Source organism: Scyliorhinus canicula, chromosome 2, assembly GCF_902713615.1.
Source record: "Scyliorhinus canicula chromosome 2, sScyCan1.1, whole genome shotgun sequence".
In the NCBI taxonomy this organism is placed as follows: domain Eukaryota; kingdom Metazoa; phylum Chordata; class Chondrichthyes; order Carcharhiniformes; family Scyliorhinidae; genus Scyliorhinus; species Scyliorhinus canicula.
In genome coordinates, this window is record NC_052147.1 from 264149564 (window position 1) to 264170873 (window position 21310).

General features: G+C 47.0%; 1 protein-coding gene across 1 annotated transcript in view; it reads left to right on the forward strand.

Moving 5' to 3' along the window:
• The window catches only part of clasp1a (cytoplasmic linker associated protein 1a), a 357689-nt gene that overhangs the window by 261841 nt on the left and 74538 nt on the right, over positions 1-21310 (forward strand).

Here is a 21310-nt window from a genome sequence, read left to right on the forward strand (position 1 = left end):
GGGTTTTTCACAGTAACTTCATTGAAGCCTACTCGTGACAATAAGCGATTTTCATTTCACTTTTTCAGGGGGGTTTTCAGTGAAATCCCTAAGGTACGTTATTCATACATACTGTTCCGCCCCTCCGGGTCTGCTCCTAGTGACTACGCCGCGAATCTCCAAGGTAAGTTGCAACTCAATACCCTGCCCCTCCTAGTCCACCCCTTGGAGACTATGATAATCAGATATATAACCACACAGTTGAAAAAATCATACGTTCCGATTGTCTGATTTAAGTTGTGCATTTTCTTCATGGACTGACTCTTTCCTCTGAATATAGCCTGGAGGGTGTAAACCCCGAGGTTTGCATTGTGGCACTGATGAGGCTTAACCTACTAAAACCACAGACTGACCATAAGACATAGGAACAGAATTAGGCTATCAGCCCATCAAGTTTGCAATCATGGCTAACATGTTCTCATCCCCATAACCCCTGATCCCCTTATTAATCAAGAACCTATCTATCTCTGCCGTAAAGACACTCACTGACTTGGCTGCATAGCCTTCTGTGGCAATGTGTTCCACAGATTCACCACCCTCTGGCTGGAGAAATTCCTCCTCGTCTCTGTTTTAAAGTGCCCTCGGGTTCTAGTTTCTCCTTCTAGTGGATGCATTATCTCCATGTTCACACAATATCTCAGTCCTGCAGCATTCTGTAAGTTTCAATGAGATCTCTCTCTCTCTCTCTCTCTCTCTCTCCCTCTCTCTCCCCTCCCATGCTTCTAAACTCCATCGAGTAAGTCCTCAACCATTCATCATACAACAAGTTCTTAATTCCAGGGATCATTCTTGTGATCCACCTCTGGACACTTTCCACGGCCAGCACATCCTTCCTAAGATACGGGGCCCAAAATTGCTCTCAATATTCCAAATGGGGTCTGACCAAAGCCTTATATTGCCTCAAAGTACATCCCTGCTCTTGTATTCTAGTCTCTTGTCATGAATGTTAACATTGCATTTAGCTTCCTAACTGTCAGCTGAACCTGAAAGTTAACCTTAAGTGAATCCTGAACTTGGACTCCCAAGTACCTTGTTGTTTCTGATTTCTGAAGCCGTTTCCCATTTAGAAAATAGTTTGTGCCTCTATTCTTCCAACCAAAGTGCATAACCTCACACTTTGTTACATTGTATTCCATCTGCCACTTCTTTGTCCACTTTCCTAGCGTCCCTCCTTCTGCAGCCTCCCAGCTGCCTAACACTATGTCCCTCTACATATCTTTTATCATCTGCAAACGTAGCAACAATATCCTCAGTTCCTTCTTCCAGATCATTAATGTATATCATGAATAGCTGTGTCCCAACACTGACCCCTGCAGAACACCATTCGTCACCAGTTGCCATCTGGAAAAAGACCCCTTGATCCCCATCTCTGTCTTTTGACAGTGAGCCAATCCACTTTCCTTGTCCCGAACACCATGGGTTCTTATTTAGCAGCCTCCTGTACGGCACCTTGTCAAAGGCCTTCTGGAAATCCAAACAGATCTTGTCCATTGGTGCTCCTTTGTCTAACTTCCTTTTTACTTCCTCAAACAATTCCAACAGATTTGTCAGACATGACCTCCCCTTGACGAATCCGTGCTGACTCAGTCCTATTTTACCCTGCACTTCTAAGTACTCTGCAATCTCATCCTTAATAATAGATTCTGAAATCTTACAACAACCAAAGTCAGGTTAACCGGCCTATAATTTCCTGTCTTCTGCCTCCCTCATTTCTTAAATAGAGATGTTACATTAGCCGTTTCCCAATCCTCTGGGACCCTCCCTGCCTCCAGTGATTCCTGAAAGATCATCACCAATGCCTCTGCAATCTCCTTGGCTATCGACTTCAGACCCCTGACACATAGTCCATCCAGTCTGGGTGATTTATCCACCTCCAGACCTTTCTGTTTCCCAGTACCTTCTTCTTAGTCATGGCCACTACACTCCCCTCTCTGCCTTGACTGATGTCTTCCACTGTGAAAACTGATGCAAAGTACCTATTCAGTTCCTCTGTCATTTCTTTCTACTTCCCCACTCTCATTTTCCAAAAAATTGGCCTAACCCACAAAAAATTAATTTTTCAGGACTGGAGAGGTTATTCAGCTATAATGGCCTCATTCTGCACTGTAGGGATTCCATTAGCCAGATATAGACCGACTATTGGGCTTTAACTAATGTAAAACATAATTGCTAAACCACAGAGTTACAAGATAAATTACAGCAATAGGATTATTTTAATTGATTTGACCTTTTGGTTACTCAGAAGCCAGTTTTCTCAGCAGGAGTTCCTTATTAATTGCATATATTTGAGCTTTGTGCACTGGTTGGTGCGGTTGGGTTATTCTGGAATGTATGCAAAATGTCTTCAGTTACCATTCAACTCTGAAGAGATGATTTTACAAAATAAAATAAATATATACTTTATAACAAATAATTACTTCTTTTGCTCTGCTGTAATTATCTCCTGTTGAAGATTTCTCCATCCTACCAACTGTAGAGTGCACCACAGCCCAAATACTCTGGGGTTTGCCTAATAAATTGTCGGAAAATCTTTAACTAAATGACAGCCGCGTTGCTGATGAAAATTCTGTGGGTATGATATATTTAGCTCTTAGCAAGGATTTAAACCCAATGCCTTACAAGCGATTAGTCCTCAAGGTAGGAAGGCATGCAATAGAAAAAAGCCCCCAAGACAGATTCTAAAATGTTACGCCAGCCAAAGCGAAGGATGATGGGTTCATGGAATTGAATTGAAATCATAAAGTCACTGTCATGGTGTGATGGACCAGTGCTGGGCAATTGCTGTTTACGGCAGCATGGTGGCGCAGTTGGTTAACCCTGTTGCCTCACGGCGCCTTGGTCCCAGGTTGGATCCTGGCTCTGGGTTACTGTCCATGTGGAGTTTGCACATTCTCCCCGTTTTTGTGTGGGTTTCGCCCCCACAACCCAAAGATGTGCAGGGTAGGTAGACTGGCCACGCTAAATTGATCCTTAATTGGAGAAGATTAATTGGGTACTCTAAATTTTTTTTTTTTTTAAATTGCTGCTTACAGCCTAAATAAATGGTTTGAAGCTTGGACGGAAAGGAAATACTTTCATTTTGCAGGTGACAACCAAAATAAGGCAGGGTGGAGGCGGAACAATAGGGAACAAGTAAACCGAATACATTGAGGAAAGTGGACTAATGACTGGAAAATCATATTGATGCAAGAAGGGAAAAAAAATGGTGGAAATATTAACTAAATTACTTTTTTTTAAAAATAATTTTTATTAAGATTTTCACAAAATATAAAAAACAAAACAATATTAACAAAACAACCATGGTAAAAACCCAAGAACAACACCCACCCAACTACTAAAGCAACTGCAAACAAAGAAATAAAAGAAAAAGCAAACAACAAAAGGGAAAGAGAGAACACCCGCCACATCCCACAAACCCATGTACACAGTTCTCCCTCCCACCGAACCAAACCCCCCCCCCCCCCCCCCCCCCCCCCGGGTTGCTGCTGCTGCCGGCCTATTTCCCTACCGTTCCGCCAGAAAGTCCAGGAAAGGTTGCCACCGCCTAAAGAACCCTTGTACTGATCCCCTCAGGGCAAATTTCACCTTCTCCAATTTGATGAACCCCGCCATATCATTGATCCAGGCCTCCACGCTTGGGGGCCTCGCATCCTTCCACTGAAGAAGAATCCTCCGCCGGGCTACTAGGGACGCAAAGGCCAGGACACCGGCCTCTTTCGCCTCCTGCACTCCCGGCTCCACTGCAACCCCAAAAATTGCGAGTCCCCAGCCTGGCTTGACCCTGGATCCCACCACCCTCGACACCGTCCTTGCTACCCCCTTCCAAAACTCCCCCAGCACTGGGCATGCCCAAAACATATGGGCGTGGTTCGCTGGGCTCCCAAGCACACCTGTCTTCTCCCCCGAAAAACCTACTCATCCTCGTCCCAGTCATGTGGGCCCTATGCAGCTAAGCCTCGCACAGGAAGAGGAGGAATTCACCCTTTCTAGGGCATCCGCCCACGTCCCCTCCTCAATCTCCTCCCAGCTTCTCTTCCCATTTACCCTTCAGTTCCTCCACCGAGGCCTCGTCTGCCTCCTGCATTACATGGTATATGTCCAAAATCCTCCCTCCTCCAACCCACACCCCCGATAGCACCCTGTCCCGTACCCCACGTGGGGGCAACAAGGGGAACCCCTCCACCTGCCGCCTGGCAAACGCCCTAACCTGCATGTTCCGAAACGTGTTCCCCGGGGGGAGCCCAACCTTCCCCTCTAACTCCCCCAAGCTCGTGAACCTCCCCTCCACAAACAGGTCCCTCAACCTCCTAACCCCTACCCTGTGCCAGCCCAGAAATCCGCCATCAATGCTCCCTGGAACAAACTGATGGTTCCCCCGTATCGGGGCCTCCATCAAGCCCCCCACATCTCCCCTATGCCGTCTCCATTGCCCCCAAATTTTGAGGGTAGCCACCACCACCGGGCTCGTTGTATACCTCGTTGGAGGGAGCGGCAACGGCGCCGTTACCAGCGCCTCCAGGCTCGTGCCCACACAGGACGCCACCTCCATCCTCTTCCATGCTGCCCCTTCCCCGTCCATTACCCACTTACGCACCATCGCTGCGTTGGCAGCCCACATAAGTTGGGCAGCGCCAGCCCCCCCCCCATATCCCTGCCCCGTTCCAAGAACACTCTTCTCACCCTCTGAATCCCATGCGCCCACACAAATCCCGTAATACTCCTGTTGACCCTCCTAAAAAAGGCCTTCGGGATAAGGATGGGGAGGCACTGGAACAGGAACAAAAACCTCGGGAGCACCGTCATCTTACTGGACTGCACCCTCCCGCCAGTGACAGCGGTAACATATCCCACCTTTTGAATTCCTCCTCCATCTGCTCCACCAACCTTGTGAGGTTGAGCTTGTGCAGGGCCCCCCAGCTCCCAGCCACCTGGACTGCTAGGTACCTGAAGCTCTTCACTGCCTGCTTCAGTGGGAGCCTACCAATCCCCTCCTCCTGATCCCCCGGGTGCACCACGAACAACTCGCTTTTGCCCAGGTTCAGCTTATACCCAGAGAAGCCCCCAAATTCACTAAGAATCCTCATCACCTCCGGCATCCCCCCCACCGGGTCCGCCACATACAGCAATAGGTCGTCCGTATACAGCGACACTCGATGCTCCTCCCCACCCCGCACCAGGCCCCTCCAGTTCCCTGACTCCCTCAACGCCATGGTCAGGGGCTCAATTGCCAACGCAAAGATCAAGGGGGACAGGGGACACCCCTGTCTCGTCCCCCGGTACAGCCGAAAGTACTCCGACCTCCTCCTATTCGTGGCTACACTCGCCATCGGGGCCTCGTAGAGCAACCTCACCCAACGGACAAACCCCTCCCAAAACTCAAATCTCTCCAATACCTCCCACAGATACCCCCACCCAAAACCTATCAAAGGCCTTCTCCGCATCTAATGCCACCACTATCTCCGCCTCCCCTTCCACAGCCGGCATCATAATAATGTTGAGGAGCCTTCGTACGTTTGTATTCAACTGCCTTCCCTTCACAAACCCCGTCTGGTCCTCATGAATGACCCCCGGCACACAATCCTCTATTCTTGTGGCTAAGATCTTTGCCAGCAGCTTGGTGTCTACATTTAACAGCGAGATCGGCCTATATGACCCACACTGTTCCGCTTCAGGATCAAGGAAATCAGCGCCCGTGACATATGCTCCCTATCCCTTTAACCAGCTCCTCAGCTCAATCGGCACCACCAGTCCCTCCACCTGCCCCATCTCCACCTTTGGAAATCGCAGCTTGTCCAAGAAGCGCCCCATCCCCCCCCCCCCCCCCCCCCCCCCCACCGGGGGTTCAGACCGGTACAGTTCCCCATAAAAGTCCCTAAAGACCCCATTAGCATCGACCCCCCTCCGCACCACCTGGCCGCGTCCCGCTTTCGGAGCTGGTGTACCAGCATCCTGCTCGCCTTCTCCCCATACTCATACACCGCCCCCTGTGCTTTCCTCCACTGAGCTTCCGCCTTTCTGGTAGTCAATAGGTCGAACCTGGCCTGAAGGCTACGCCTCTCCCCCAGCAATCCCTCCTCCGGAGCCTCCGCATATCTCCTATCCACCCTCACCATCTCCGCTATCAGTCTCTCCCTCTCCCTCTGCTCCCCCCTCTCCCTATGGGTTCGGATGGAAATCAACTCCCCTCTAATCACCGCCTTCAATGCCTCCCAGACCGTTCCCACTCGGACCTCCCCGTTATCGTTGGCCTCGAGGTACCTCTCAATACACCCCCGAACCCTCTCAGCCACCTCCTCATCTGCCAACAGCCCCACCTCCAAGCGCCAGAGTGGACGTTGGTCCCTCTCCTCCCCCAGCCCGAGGTCCACCCAGTGCGGGGCATGATCCGAAATGGCAATGGCAGAGTATTCAACATCCTCCACCCTCGAAACCAGCCCCCCCGCTCAGGACAAAGAAAATCAATCCTCGAATAGGCCTTCTGCACGTGGGAGAAAAACGAGTACTCCCTGGCCCTTGGCCTCGCAAACCTCCAGGGATCCACCCCTCCCATCTGATCCATAAATCCCCTCAACACCTTAGCCGCCGCTGGCCTCCTACCCGTCCGGGACTTGGATCGATCCAATGGGGGATCCAGCACCGTGTTGAAGCCCCCCACCTCCAGGTCCGGAATGCGGCCCAACATACGCCGCATAAACCCCGCATCGTCCCAATTTGGGGCGTAAACATTCCCCAACACCACCCGCTCCCCCTGCAGCTTACCACTCACCATCACGTACCTCCCGCCACTGTCAGCCACCACATTTAATGCCTCAAACGACACCCTCTTTCCCACCAGGATCGCCACCCCCCCGATTCTTCTTATCCAGCCCTGAGTGAAATACCTGGCCCACCCATCCCTTCCTCAGCCGAACCTGGTCCGTCACTTTCAGGTGTGTCTCTTGGAGCATGGCCACATCCGCCTTCAACCCCTTCAAGTGCGCAAACACCCGGGCCCGTTTGACCGGCCCATTCAGCCCCCTCACATTCCAGGTTATCAGCTGGATCAGAGGGCTCCCTGCCCCCCTCCCCTGCCGATTAGCCATAACCCATCCCCTGCCCACCACTGGCCAGAGTCTCCTGCTCGGCCAGTTCCCCACGGCGGCAACTCTTTTCCCCCCCCCACACCCTGCATCCTCTAGCTCCTTCCTGACCATTTCAGCAGCAACCCGGTACCCTCTTTCTCCCCCCCCCCCCCCCCCCCCCCTCCCCCCCCTCCTCCTCCTCCTCCTCCCAGGCTAGGACCCCTCCTAGCCGCGCCCCTCCCTTCATAGCACTCCCGTGAGCCAGCCAACTTCTGCTGACCCCGGCGACTCCCGCCCTACCTCCGACTCCTCCCCACGTGGGACTACTCCTCGTCCTTCGTGCCCATCAGCAGGCCCCCCCCCCCCCCCCCCCCCTGCTCGGGAAAATAACAGCCAGCAACGGCCCACGCTTCTCAGCCCCGACTCCGCCCCCATCATCCCACAGCACGGGAAACCAGAGAAAAGCCCGCGCTTTCGCCCTGCCCAACCCCGCCTCCTCTAGAGCAACTCCCATTGCCAGTCCCCCCCCCCCACCAGCTCCCCGCACTCCCCGTTTACCTCCCTGCCCGAACCCGTCCACCAGACCCATCCAAGAAGACATAACGACATCACCCCACCCACCCTAAAGCCAACCCACATCTTGCATTAAACAGAGCAAACACAATTACATTATCATACAAATCCCCCATCTTAGACCCTCAGTTTGAGTCCAGTTTCTCGGCCTGCACAAAGGCCCACGCCTCCTCCGGGGTCTCTAAAAAATGGTGCTGGTCCTTGTAGGTGACCCACAGACGCGCCGGCTGCAACATGCCAAACTTCACGCTCCATCTGTGGAGCACCGCCTTCGTCCGGTTAAACCCGGCCCTCCACTTAGCCACCTCCACACTCCAGTCCTGGAAGATCCGCACCTCCGTGTTCTCCCACTTGCTGCTCCGCTCCTTCTTGGCCCACCGGAGCACGCACTCACGATCCACGAACCGGTGAAACCGCACCAACACCGCCCGCGGCGGCTCGTTCTGCTTAGGCCTCCTAGCCAGAATTCTGTGGGCTCCCTCCAACTCCAGGGGCCCCTGGAAGGACCCAACTCCCATCAGCGAGTTCAGCACAACAACCACGTAGGCCGCCAGGTCCAACCCCTCCAGCCCCTCCGTGAGGCCCAGGATCCGCAAATTCTTCTGCCTCGACCGGTTGTCTAGCTCCTCGAACTGCTCCTGCCACCTTTTATGGAGCATCTCGTGTATCTCCACCTTCCCCGCGACGGCCACGGCCTCATCCTCCCTTTTGGAGGCCTGCTGCTGCAGCTCCCGGATCGCGGCCCCCTGGGCTGTCTGAGTCTCCATCAGCTCTCTGGTGGTAGCCTTCAGCGACTCCAGCAGCTCCACCTTAAGCTCCTGGAAGCAGCGCAGCAGAGTCTCCTGCTGCTCCTGCGCCCACCGCCTCAGCTCCTCGAGGCCTCCGCCGGCCGCCATTTTGTTTCTCTTCCCCCGCTTTTCCAGGGGTGCTTCCACCGTTTTTCTTCTTACCCCACTCCTGGTCCGGACCATAGGACCTTAGGGATCTACTCCAGACCCCTTCCCACGTCGGGATTCGTCGACGAAGTTCCGTCGGGGGCCCTGAAAAGAGCCCCAAAGTTCGTTATTAGCGGGAGCTGCTGATCGTGAGGCTTAGCTCCGCATTGCCGCCACCGGAAGTTAACTAAATGACTCTTTACGGGACACAGAAACTAGAGTGATCTGGAGGCATTGATAGAAAGCCCAGTGAAACCAACAGTGCAATCTGGGGTGACAGTAAGAAAAACCAAAAATACTGGCCAATGTCAGCAGGTTTGACAGCATCTGTGGAGAGAAAAGGGAGCTAATGTTTTGAGTCTGGATGAATTTTTGTCAAAGCTGACTCATTGTTAGCTCCCATCTCTCTCCACAGATGCTGTCAGACCTGCTGAGATTGGCCAGTATTTTCTGTTTTTGTTTCAGTTTCCAGCATCCGTTTTTATCTTCGTCAGAAAAACAAACCAGATAGAACACAAATTTCAGCAGCTGATGATGAGCTTGTAAAATAACTTGTTATATGGCTTAGATTACTGTGTAAGATTCTGGTCACGGTGCTACTTCAATGATATCCGATTATTGGAGGAATGCAGAAAGGGAGAACCGAACTGTTGAGCTATAAGGAAAGCTTGAAGAGCTTGGGATTGATTTTCTGCTGGAGCAAAGGCTCAAGCATAACACAGTTCAACTATGTAACATTCAAAAGGTTATAGAAATATTGACCCTGATAATCTATCATATCTTTTTTTTTCTTCCTTTTAAAAAAATAAATTTAGAGTACACAATTCATTTTTATCCAATTAAGGGGCATTTTAGCATGGCCAATCCATCTATGCTGCACATCTTTGGGTTGTAGGGGAGACCCACGCAAACACAAGGAGAATGTGCAAACTCCACATGGACGGTGACCCAGAGCCGGGAACAAACCTGGGACCTTGGTGCCGTGAGGCAGCAGTGCTAACCACTGTGCCGCTGTGCTGCCCTATCTACCACATCATGAACCAATGCACACAGACTTGAGTTAGAAGGAGGGGAGGTGCACAGTTAATTTAAATTTAGTTAATTTGCACAAAGGATGGTTATTGGGTATATAGATTGCCCAGATTGGCAAATACTGTGGAAAGCTTTAAAAGATATTTGTGCCACAGGACAATTGTGCAGTTTAACATTTGGACTGGATCGTCAAGCTTCAGACATTATTCTGGATCTCTGCTTCCTCTGTTCCTATTTAAGAGTGCGAAGAATCAACTTACTTCCAGACCTATTTAGCTCTTCAACTAGTGACTTGGATATGCATGGTAGATGCAGTTTAAATTGGCTTTATGTTTTCTTTGTGTTTTGGGCAGCATGGTAGCACAAGTGGATAGCACTGTGGCTTCACAGCACCAGTGTCCCAGGTTTGATTCCCTACTGGGTCACTGACTGTGCGGAGTCTACACGTTCTCCCCATGTCTGCGTGGGTTTCCTCTGGGTGCTCCGGTTTCCTCCCACAGTCCAAAGATGTGCAGGTTAGGTGGATTGGCCATGATAAATTGCCCTTGGTGACCAAAAAGAAAGGTTAGGAGGGGGTTATTGGGTTACGGGGATAAAGTGGAAGTGAGAGCTTAAGTGGGTAGGTGCAGACTCGATGGGCCGAATGGCCTCCTTCTGCACTGTATGTTCTGTTTGCCGCCTATCTTCATGGGGCCCTGGGTGTTAAATAATTGTGTGTATTTGTTTGGAGATTTATGGATGTCAACCTGTTTCCTGCACAGTATTTGCACACTAGCTACTAAATTTTAGCTGTAATAAAATTTTCAAGTATAATGCAGGATTAAATCGACACTCACCTTCCGTGAATCTCGCAGTTTTAGCTGCCGATACAGGCCCCCGCACTTCCGGGTCAGAGGCCACGCATGCGCACGGCGGCGGCCTCCAGCAGCCGTGGCGTGCTCCATGGCAGACTCAGACCGCGGAGCTGGACTTCCCAAATAGTGCCCCGATCTGCCATGCGCTCGACCCGGACCGCCCAAAAATAGCCCGGTCCCGTGTGAGGCATCCCCTGCCATCTGATGGTCCGCCCCTGACCAATGCGGCCGCGGACTGAGTTCGGAGCCGCCACGCGAGCATCCCGAATGGCAGGACCACATCAGATCCACACTGTCAGGACTTTGGCCGCTAGGGGCGGTGAATAGCAGGGTGGGCCTCTGGCAATGGCCGCAGGTAGGGGATACACGGCGTGGCGTACTCTCCGAATATGCGGCTTTTCGGAGGCTGGAGAATCGTGGAACCAGTACCGGTCCCGATTCCATGTGCGGAAATAGATTCTCCGCCCCCAGCGCCAGACGCAAATGCGGCTTCGTGGTGTGGTGAATCCAGCCCATGCTTTTTGGAAGATGTGTAATGAGTATTTACCTAATATTACAAAAATGAGAAGCAGCCATTGAGTCAATTGATATAATTCAGATCTTCCTTCAGGAAGGTTCGTTACCAGTTTTTTATCGCTTTGCAACGTAGTACTTCCCCACTCTTATTATGCTGACTAAGTAAAGGCAGGTCCAGGGAACCAGAATTTCCACATCCCAAAAGTATGAGGGTTAATGGTTTACCTTCTATTTGTAATCGGTGATTTTAATTATTTCATAGAATCTTAGAATCTCCCCAGTGTAGAAGGAGGCCATTCAGCCCATTGAGTCTGCACCAAAGAGCATTGTACCTAGGCCCACTCACCCGCCCTATCTCCCTAACCCCACCCAACGTGCACATTTTTGGACATTGGGGGCAATTTCATATGGCCAACCGGCCTAACCTGCACATACTTGGATTATGGGAGGAAACTGGAGCACCCGGAAGAAACCCACGCAGACATGGAGAGAACGTACAAACTCCACACAGTCACCCAAGGTCAGAATCAAACCGGATGCCTGGCGCTGTGAGGCTGCTGTGCTAACCAGTGTGCCGCCCACTTGTATAAAAGAAAGGATCTTGATATAATTGTCACCTGCTAAAAAGGCGAAACATTAAACCTTAGAATTAACAATCCCCCTTTTACATTACATTGCTTTTGTGTAAGAGATTAATACGTATTTAATGGAGGATTTACTTATCCACCATGACTGAACACAATGTTCCTTTGAAATCGTAATCTGGACACTAAATGGCATATCCATAAAAGTGTAAATGACATCCATAAAAGTGTATGTGTAAATATACCCACACACTCAGCAATCTCTCATGATATTGCACATGGGGAGTCCAGCCCAAATGTGGTTTCAGGTGAAGCGAGGTTAGAAATCTGGAGATTCAGTTATTGGAACAGGATGTGCAGGTGTTATTTAGCCCCGTTATAAAATTATCCTTTTTTTCTGTCCACGTATTAGCATTCTACATTCCTCTGGTCTATATAAATTTGTCTCTGTGTGCCATTATAGTAAAAGTTTACAAGGCATAGGAATTTATAATGCAAATGTTGACTGGAACTTTGTTTTTTAATATATTGTAGGTACATAAAAATCAAGACTCTTATTTCTGAGGTTCAAATTAAAGGCCATCAGTAAAAATGCCCTAATTTTGTCTCCAATGTTTTGCGCCTGCTGTTCGGCCTTGATGCCCTGGCTGATTGTGGGGAGGAGGGTGGGGAGAGATTCTGACCAACCCACCCACCCCCTCCACTGACCTAGAACACTCATTTGGTTCAGTAGACTTGCCCCTGTATCTGCAAGCATGCTCAATACTGCTGGGCCCTTCACTATTGTGTAGCTTCTTACTCCAGGGGAAAATCTCAAAGCCACATCATAAAATTAACTTTTGACTCGTTCAGTCATTGTCACTGACCCCAACTTTACGCGTTCCATGATAGAGCAAATTTATTGTGCGATGACATTTAAAATCTGTCTGTGTTTACAAACACACTGTTTACAGTGAAATTATCTCTTTTATTTTGTGGCAGGGATTAGGTTTTATCGCAGAGCATATACAGGCAAGTTAATCCATTTTAAAACCTTTAAGTATTTGTTTAAGTTAATAGTATTAATCTTAACATTTAGTTTTTAGACTTTAACGTTTATTGGGTGTTTTTTGTTTATATCAAAAGGGTTTATAGCAACATGATTTATGAATCAGATTGATCTTTACAGTGGGAAAGCTGCTTTTTGCAGCTGACTTCACAGCTATGCTTACTGAAAGCTCCTGAGGCACGTTCTGAATATCATGATCTTGTTGAACTGTACCTTTTTCAGAATAACTCCCTTTTAACATTTTGCGTTCACTACTCCAGCAATGACGAGGTGTATTTACATTTTTTTAATGTTGTAAAAAGCATTGCACGATCCTTCACAAATTAGAAACGGTAGAGAAATAAATACAGAGCCATGGAGCAAAAGGTTTGGAAAGCAAGTTACAGAATTAAAGCTCTGACAGCAGACATGTGCATTAAATGAGTCTAGGGAGTTTAAAACAAAAAAACACAAAATAGTAATACCAATGGGTATATGTTGCCGAAATGAGATGAGGTCCTGGTGGGTTTGAAAGCTGAGGCAAGGATTTAAAATTTAATTGTCCAGATTTTTGCTGTCAGCTTCAACGGGACGCCATTCACTGTTCTATGGGCGGCATGGTAGCACAGTGGCTAGCACTATTACGTCACAGCTCCAAGGTCCCAGGTTCGATTCCATCAATTCCAAGCTTGGGTCACTGTCTGTGCGGTGTCAGCATGTTCTCCCCGTGTCTGCATGTATTTCCTCCGGGTGCTCTGGTTTCCTCCCACAAGTCCCAAAAGACGTGATGTTGGGTAAATTGGACATTCTGACTTCTCCCTCTGTGTACCCGAACAGGCGCCAGAATGTAGCGACTAGCGGATTTTCACAGTAACTTCATTGCAGTGTTAATACAAGCCTACTTGTGACGATAAATATTATTAAACTTAGCTGACAACAGCCCACAAAAGTGGATGTTAGAGTGCAGCCTTGCTCTAATCTAGGGCGGGATTCTCCCATCGGGCGGCTAAGTGCCGACGCCGGAGTAAAAGCAGGAGTGTTTTACTCCGGCGTCGGTGCCCGTTCCGGGACCCCATTCTGCCCCCCCACAGGGGCTAGGACGGCGCTGGAGCAGCCTGAACCCGGCGCTGTGGGGTCCGCACATGCACAGTTGGGCCGTTGCCAACTAGCGCATGTGCAGTGGCCTTCTTCCCCGCGCCGGTCCCGACGTCAAATGGCGCAGGGCTACAGAGGCTGGCACGGAGGAAAGGAGGCCGGGGTGCAGAGAGGCCGGCACGCCGATCAGTGGGCCCCAATCGCGGGCCAGGCCACTACGGAGCCCCCCACCTACAGGTCGCCCCCGGACCCTTCAACGCAAGATCCTGCCACTGTTAGAATGGCGCCGGCGGGACTTGGCTTTTTGATGATGGCCGCCCGGCCCATCCGGGCCTGAGAATCGGCGCACTGGCCCGGGCCGGAGAGTCGCCACATACTCTGACCGGCGCTGCACCAACCACGCTGGCACTCACTCTCTGCACTGCACTGTTTTGGTGTGGATCCCTCTGCAGTTTATCTGTGACATATCACAGGATTCTTAGTGAGATGATCAGAGCTGATATCGGAATTTGGATGGGTAACCAACTTAATCAAAGGCTAGTTGGAACTTGAAACATAATAATAAGGCTGTCCCAGTCGTTAAACTTTCACTGCTGTCGGCCAGGTTTCCCAACTTATGAGAAATCTGGCAACGTCATTGCAATGAAAACCTCCTGGATCCAGGTGCTTGCCTGAAAAGCCTCCGCATTTGCAAAGCCCTCCAGGGGCTTTCCAGTTTTCTCCCACCTCCTGGCCTAGAATTTCCCTCCTCCATAAGGCCTCTGATCACCAACCACCCTGCCGATCACCAAACCCCAAGCCCCATCTCCCCACCACTGACCAGCAGCACACCCAATTGACCTTACCACTGACTCGTGCCTGCTCCTGACCAGCTTCCCACATGGCTGGAAGCCCTCCCTGTCAATCAGCACCTTTAGCAGAGACCACTTGCCAACCAATCAGCACCCTCTTCTCATAGTGTTAAGTTGTTGTTTTCCCTGACATTGGTAATAGTGTGATTGTTCTGATGAATGCAAGATAAAAAGCTTTGACAGAATTTCTTTTTTCAGCAATTCTCCAGTTCTGTACTACCAAATAACTACAGATTAGATTTAAATGATATACAGCGATTAAAATAATAGGAAATACAGATGGAATTAAGCAAGAGCAACAAGACAGAAAAAGCGGGGAAATTATTTCGGTTTTTGTTTTCATCTGAGGGAATGAGACCGTACATTTATAAAATTAATTTTCTAGACCCAAGAGGTTCTAAGCGGCAATGATCATTTGTCATGGTGTTAAAAAAAATCTCCTTACTCCGCAGTAAATTTTTAGCTGTTGTTTACTGCAGAACTAACGGTCAGGTACACTAAATTCACTCTGTTGTATTGATTTCATTGAGTCTATCGGCGAGAACTATAGCACAATCTTGTGGAGGAGCTGAGCGAATCAAGGCAGCTTCCTGATTTGTATGTTTTACTGCATATGCAGATGCTAGACGTTGTTGCCCAAATGTAGATGCTGGAGTTGTTATCTCATCAAAGCAGTCAGTGCAATTAATTACAACGTATCAGTCAGTTAAGGTTAGTGAATATGCTCTATGAACCCCTCTATCAGCAGAAGACATCAATTTCCAGAAATGTTATTCATTCATATTACAGAGAAATTCTTGGATTTTTTCCCCCCTCTTTTTTTTGGCAAAAAAGTAAAGCTCCATTAATACATTGTTCAAAACAGCCAAAAATGATGGTTGTGCTTAAAGAACATCCTCTTCCACCAAAATGCTATTTTCAAAGTATTAATTCAAAAATTGCTTCTCAACATAAAGTGCATTTTGCACTTTCAACCTTTTATGCATTGTTTCATCAAAATGTTTTAGTTGAAATGTAAACCTGTATTGCAGAATCCTTTGGGACTTGCTTTGTGAAAACTCAGAATATGTGAAGTATTTGAGATGGGAATATTATTATGATATGCACTGAAGGCCTTTATTACATATATACCCTGGTACAAAATTATGGAGCTACTACTTGTTGATCACCTGTATTGCTAATGTACATCTTGATTGAGAAGAGCTTTTTGGACAGTAAGCTCTTTCAGTCAGAAGAACAGTTGTCACAGGAAAGTGTTCATTTTTTTTCACAAAAGGGATTCCTTTTCCACTGATTAACCCAAGGCAATGCCACAACAGTTGTTACAGTCAAGCATGTCCCAGCCTCCGAAGCAGGGAGCTATGCCATATTCAACAACAAAATGTTGACCCTTTGACATAATGCAATGGAGGTCTTAAACTCCCAGATTATGCAATAGCTGTTTCAGATTTCATAGAATCCCTACATTGCAGAAGGAGGCCATTCAGTCCATTGAGTCTGCACCAACCCTGTGAAAGAGCACCCCACCCAGACCAAATCTTCTCCCCCCCCCCCCCCCCCCCCCCCCCCCATCCCCATAACCCTAACCCCACCTAGGGGCAATTTAGCGAGGCCAATCCACCTAACATGCACATCTTTGGACTGTGGGAGGAAACCCATGCAGACACAGGAAGAATGTGCAAACTCCACTCAGTCACCTGTGGTCCCCAGCGCTGTGAGGCAACTGTGCTAACCACTGTCTCATCTGTTCAATCTCTCCTACTGAGACAGCATTCACAAAAACTGTACCCTCACTGCGTCATTGAACCTTTTTGTTCCGTTCTATGTAAATATGTGGAATTGTTTAGGAACTGTGAGCTCAATAAGTAGAAAGTGTATAATTCATAGAATGGTACAGCACAGAAGGAGACCATTGAACCATCTTGTATGAGCATTGTTCATTTTACTTGAGATGGATATGACACTTGCATAGTCTTTAGTGTCACCTTCCAATTGAATGTTCCAATGAGTTGTATGATTCCATAACTTGCATTCAACATTTCAAAGTCTTTTGCCCAAGCAAAGCAATAGTTTTAATGTTTTTTTAATTCCTTACAGGTTCAAGAAGCAAATATCATTTGGTTTGTTATATTGTAGGTTTATTCGCTTAAACGTTGTTCCACTGTTTGGACATTTAATGCAGAATATTGAACCCATAACTTTTCATCAGACTCGAGAGGATTTCAAAAATACAAAATTTTAGATATTGGAGGATCCAGGCCATATCTAAGTGTTGCAACTGAGAGTTGTGAAGCATGTTCATTACTATATTGTTGTTCTCACATTAGGCTGTTCAGCACCGAACAAGATTGTGGCATTCTTTTGTCTTTCGTGTTGCCATGGGAACTTAAATTCTCTCTTCTCCCCCCCCCCCTCTCCCCCGCAATCAAGAAAATGATTAACTTTTTAAAATATATATGGGAGCGAAGAAAATGGCAAATTAGTAGCTCTGTGAGGTGACAGTCTTAAGTAATGCAGCATCTCTCTGTTGCAAACACAACTAGTCACTTTCTGTTGAGGCTTGTCAGCTTTATATAAGTTTGTTAATCATTTAACTGCTGTTTATTGTGTACTGAAATTTTTCTAATACCCTTCCCACCTGTCAAACCCAGACTGTGCATAGTTGGTTGAGTGATGAGGTGTTGGCCAGGTCCTGTTCGAGTACCTCTGGGCCTGGTGAAATTGGCCTGGAAGAAAAGTGTAAACAGGTAGAAAAATGTTGCACCTACTAATCTCAAGTTGCTTTTTTTCCCTGTACCATTGGCTCTTTTTTAAAAAACTTGGCTGCACATGGGTCTTGGCCTGACTGACTTCTATTTCTGTGTAACAACTATGTGTTTGTTCACTCTACTGTATTACCAATGGCAGTTGTCTTCCCATAACTATACAGTATATCGGTGGTGGACTCTGGGAATAAGGTTTGCCTTTTCTTTGCAGTGTTAATAAGTAACATACAGCATTGGCCCTGACATGAGGACTGCTGCTTGTACTGTTGAAATGCATGCTCATAAGTTAACTAATGGATCTGAAAGTGCATTAACACAGTTCTTTAAATATGTGTTCATTTGGAACTTGAAATGTGTTCTTTGATATCAATGCAAATTGGATTGATCTGAGAAAGCTTGTACTAAATCTAGTAAAATATGTTAAATGTTATCTAAAATGTGTAAGCATTTTGTGGACAATGTGACTTTAATACATTTTAACTTTTAACATTGCCCACCTTAGTTGGATGCACCACTCTGTTTAATAATTCTAACCGAGCATTAACTTTTTATTTCAGCGCATTCCTAGCAGATTTATGAACTTGTCACCAACATAAATGTATTATTCCGGTAATTTAAAACCTGTATAGCTGTCCTGACATACACCGCTCATGAGATGATTGAACATTAACAGCTATTGCTACCTTGAATGATGAGGCATTCAACATTCTATGAACTGCTATATCATAAAATTATTAACAAATTTAAAGGTTTAGAGAAGAAGTGGCTGCATGGATGTGAAATTGAATATGGGGCAGGAGGCATAACGTATTGGTGAGTGGTTGTTTGAGACCGGAGGGAAGTGTGCCGTGGTGTCCCCCAGGGGTAGGTGTTATAACCACTGCTCTTTTTGATCTATGGAATAGCCCAGACTTGGGTCACATGCAATAATATCCATGCTTGCAGATGATATAAAACAATCAGGAGGATAGGAATAAACATCAGGAGGATATAGACTAGTTACATACATGGCAAGTGAAATTTAACCGCGTGAGGTGATATGTTTTCATAGGAAAAATAAGGAGGGGCAATATGCACTAAATGGTACAATTTTAAAGGATGTGCACACAAATCATTGTAGGTGATCGGGTGAATTGAGAAGGCTGTTTAAAAAGGCATACTGACCCTTGGATTTATGAATAGAGGCATAGCATTTAAAGCAAGCAACCTGGGCTAAAACCAAGCGATTTAGGCTAAATCTTCATAAAATGTTGATTCGACCCAGATGACGTATTGTATCCAATTCTGAGTACTACACTTTAGGAAGCATGCCCAGATCTTCGGGAGGATGTAGAGGAGAATTTTTCCATGCTAGAGATGAGTTTTCAGTTACTTGGAGAGACCAGAGAAGCTGGTCTTCTGCTTAGAGCAGAGACAGGTAAAAATAAATTTGAATGAGGTGCTCAACATCCTGTATGACCTTGATAGAGTAAATATGAAAAAACTATTTCCAGTGGCAGAAGGATTAGTAACCAGATGTCACAGATTTAAGGTGTGTCAATAAAAGACAGAAACTGAACAGGAAAAAGAATTATACAGTGAATTAAGATCCGGTGTAGACCAATGGTGGTAGAAGCAGATTCATAGTATTGATGGAAAAGTTGCGGTGCCGAAAGAGGTCATCCATATCCGTACCAACCAAAAAAGAGAAAAAAGGAACCAGCCGCTCATTTTAATCCCATTTTTCAGCACCTGGTCCATAACCTTGCAGGTTCAGATGTAGATCTACGTACCTTTCAAATGAGTTGAGCATCTCAGCCTCAACCATCAATTTAGGCAGTGAATTCTAGACGCCCACCAGCCTCTGTGTGAAAATGTTTCTCCTCATGTCCCCTCTTATCCCTCTACCAATCACCTTCAATCTATGTCCCCTGGTAATTGACTCCTCAGTGAGGGGTAACGTGTCTTACCTGTCTCGGCCTCTCATAATTTTGTGCACCTCAATTAGGGCACCCCTTCTTCAGTTCTAAGGAAAACAACTCTAGCCTATCCAATCTCTCCTCATTGCTGTAGTTTTCAAGCCCTGGCAACGTTCTTGTAAATCTCTTCCCAGAGCAATTTTGTCCTTCCTATAATGTGATGACCAGATTTGTACTCAATATTCCATCTGTGGCCTACCCAGCGTTTTATGCAGTTCCATCATTTTATCCCTGCTTTTGTATTCAGTACCTTATCCGATAAAGGGTAGCATTCCCTATGCTTTCTTGACCACCTTGTCCACCTATCCTGTTACCTGTGGATATGCACGCCAAGATCTTTCACTTCCTCAACTCCTCTCAATATCTTCCCATTTATTGAGTCTTCCCTCGCTTTGTTTTCCCTAATCAAATGTATTATCTCTCACTTCTCCATTCAACCAAACCAATGATAACATTCGGGAGTCGACAAGTATCATCTTCACTATCAGCTAAACAGCCAAATTTTACAATCGTGCCACTGATATTTAAGTGGAAATCATTAATGCCGGGGTGGGCAAACTTTTCCATGCAAGGGCCACATTCAGAAATTCACAATTTTAAAGGACCGCATAGTATATTAAGTAAAATAATTACTTCACCCGGTTATGATTCTGGGCGCCTCATATAGAACATAGAACAGTACAGCACAGAACAGGCCCTTCGGCCCTCGACATTGTGCCGAGCAATGATCACCCTACTCAAGTCAACGTATCCACCCTATACCAGTAAGTAACCCAACAGTCCCCCCCCCCCCCCCCCCCCCCCCCCATTAACCTTAAAAAAAAAATAAAAAATTTTTTTTTTTTTAATGACTTGGTGGGCCGCATAAAGACCTTTGGCGGGCCGCATGCAGCCCGCGGGCCGTAGTTTGCCCACCCCTGCATTAATGTATACAACAAATTGCAAGGGCACCTACACTGAACACCAGTGGAAACTGTTTTCGATTCTCAAAACATCCATTGATTATTACCATTTGTTTCCTATCAGTGAGGCAATTTTGGATCCAACCTGCCACCTACCCCTGTGTCTCACTTTTCTGACCGGTCTGCCATGTGGGACCTTGTCAAATGCCTTACTGAAATCCTTGTAGACAATATCCACTGCACTACCCTCCTTGATATTTTTCAATAGGTTGTATTAAATTACCCGAACAAAACCATGCTGACTATCCATTTCTAAATGACAGTTTATCTTATCTCTAAATTGTTTCCAATAATTTGTCCCATCGCTGAACTCAGACAGACGGGCCTATCCCTCGCACTCATGGTGCAGTGCTCACAGATATCCAGTCCTCTGCTGCTTGACCTGTACCTAGTGAAGATTGGAAAATGATCTTCAGACCATCTGCTAAATCCTCCCTGGCTGGCATCAATATCCTGGGATACAATCCATCTGGCCCTGGTGACTTATCTACCATCAAGAATGCCAATCCCCCCAGTACTTCCTCTTTCACTGTGTTTATTATATCTAATATTTCACACTCCTCTTTAACTAGAATGCCTGAATAATCCTTTCCTGAGTGAAGCCCAAGACAAAGTACTAATTGAGAGCTCTGCCCACATCTTCTGAATCAACCCATAAATTACCATATACATCTCTGATGGACCTTACCTTTTCCTTCAATAATGACTTCTGAAGGGAATTGGTTAAATACCTGAAACAAAAAAAATTGCAAAGAAGCACAAGAGTATGACTAATTAGATAACTCTTTCTAAGAGCCAGAACAGGCACAAATGGTTCAATAATAACCTAGGCTCTGATTTATAGACATAGCATGTTCTGCTAGGTTTTAATAATAGGTCATCATATTCTTTGACATAAATAAAAGCAGTAATTGCAAGTTGGCAGAATGTTATTTCCATTGAAATTCTGGAAGTGTGCAATTCATTTGTTTTACCATTTTCTTATTGCTTGTCCTTTCCAACACCAAACCATACTTTATTAATAAAGCACACTGAAAATAGCAAGCACTGGTAGTTTA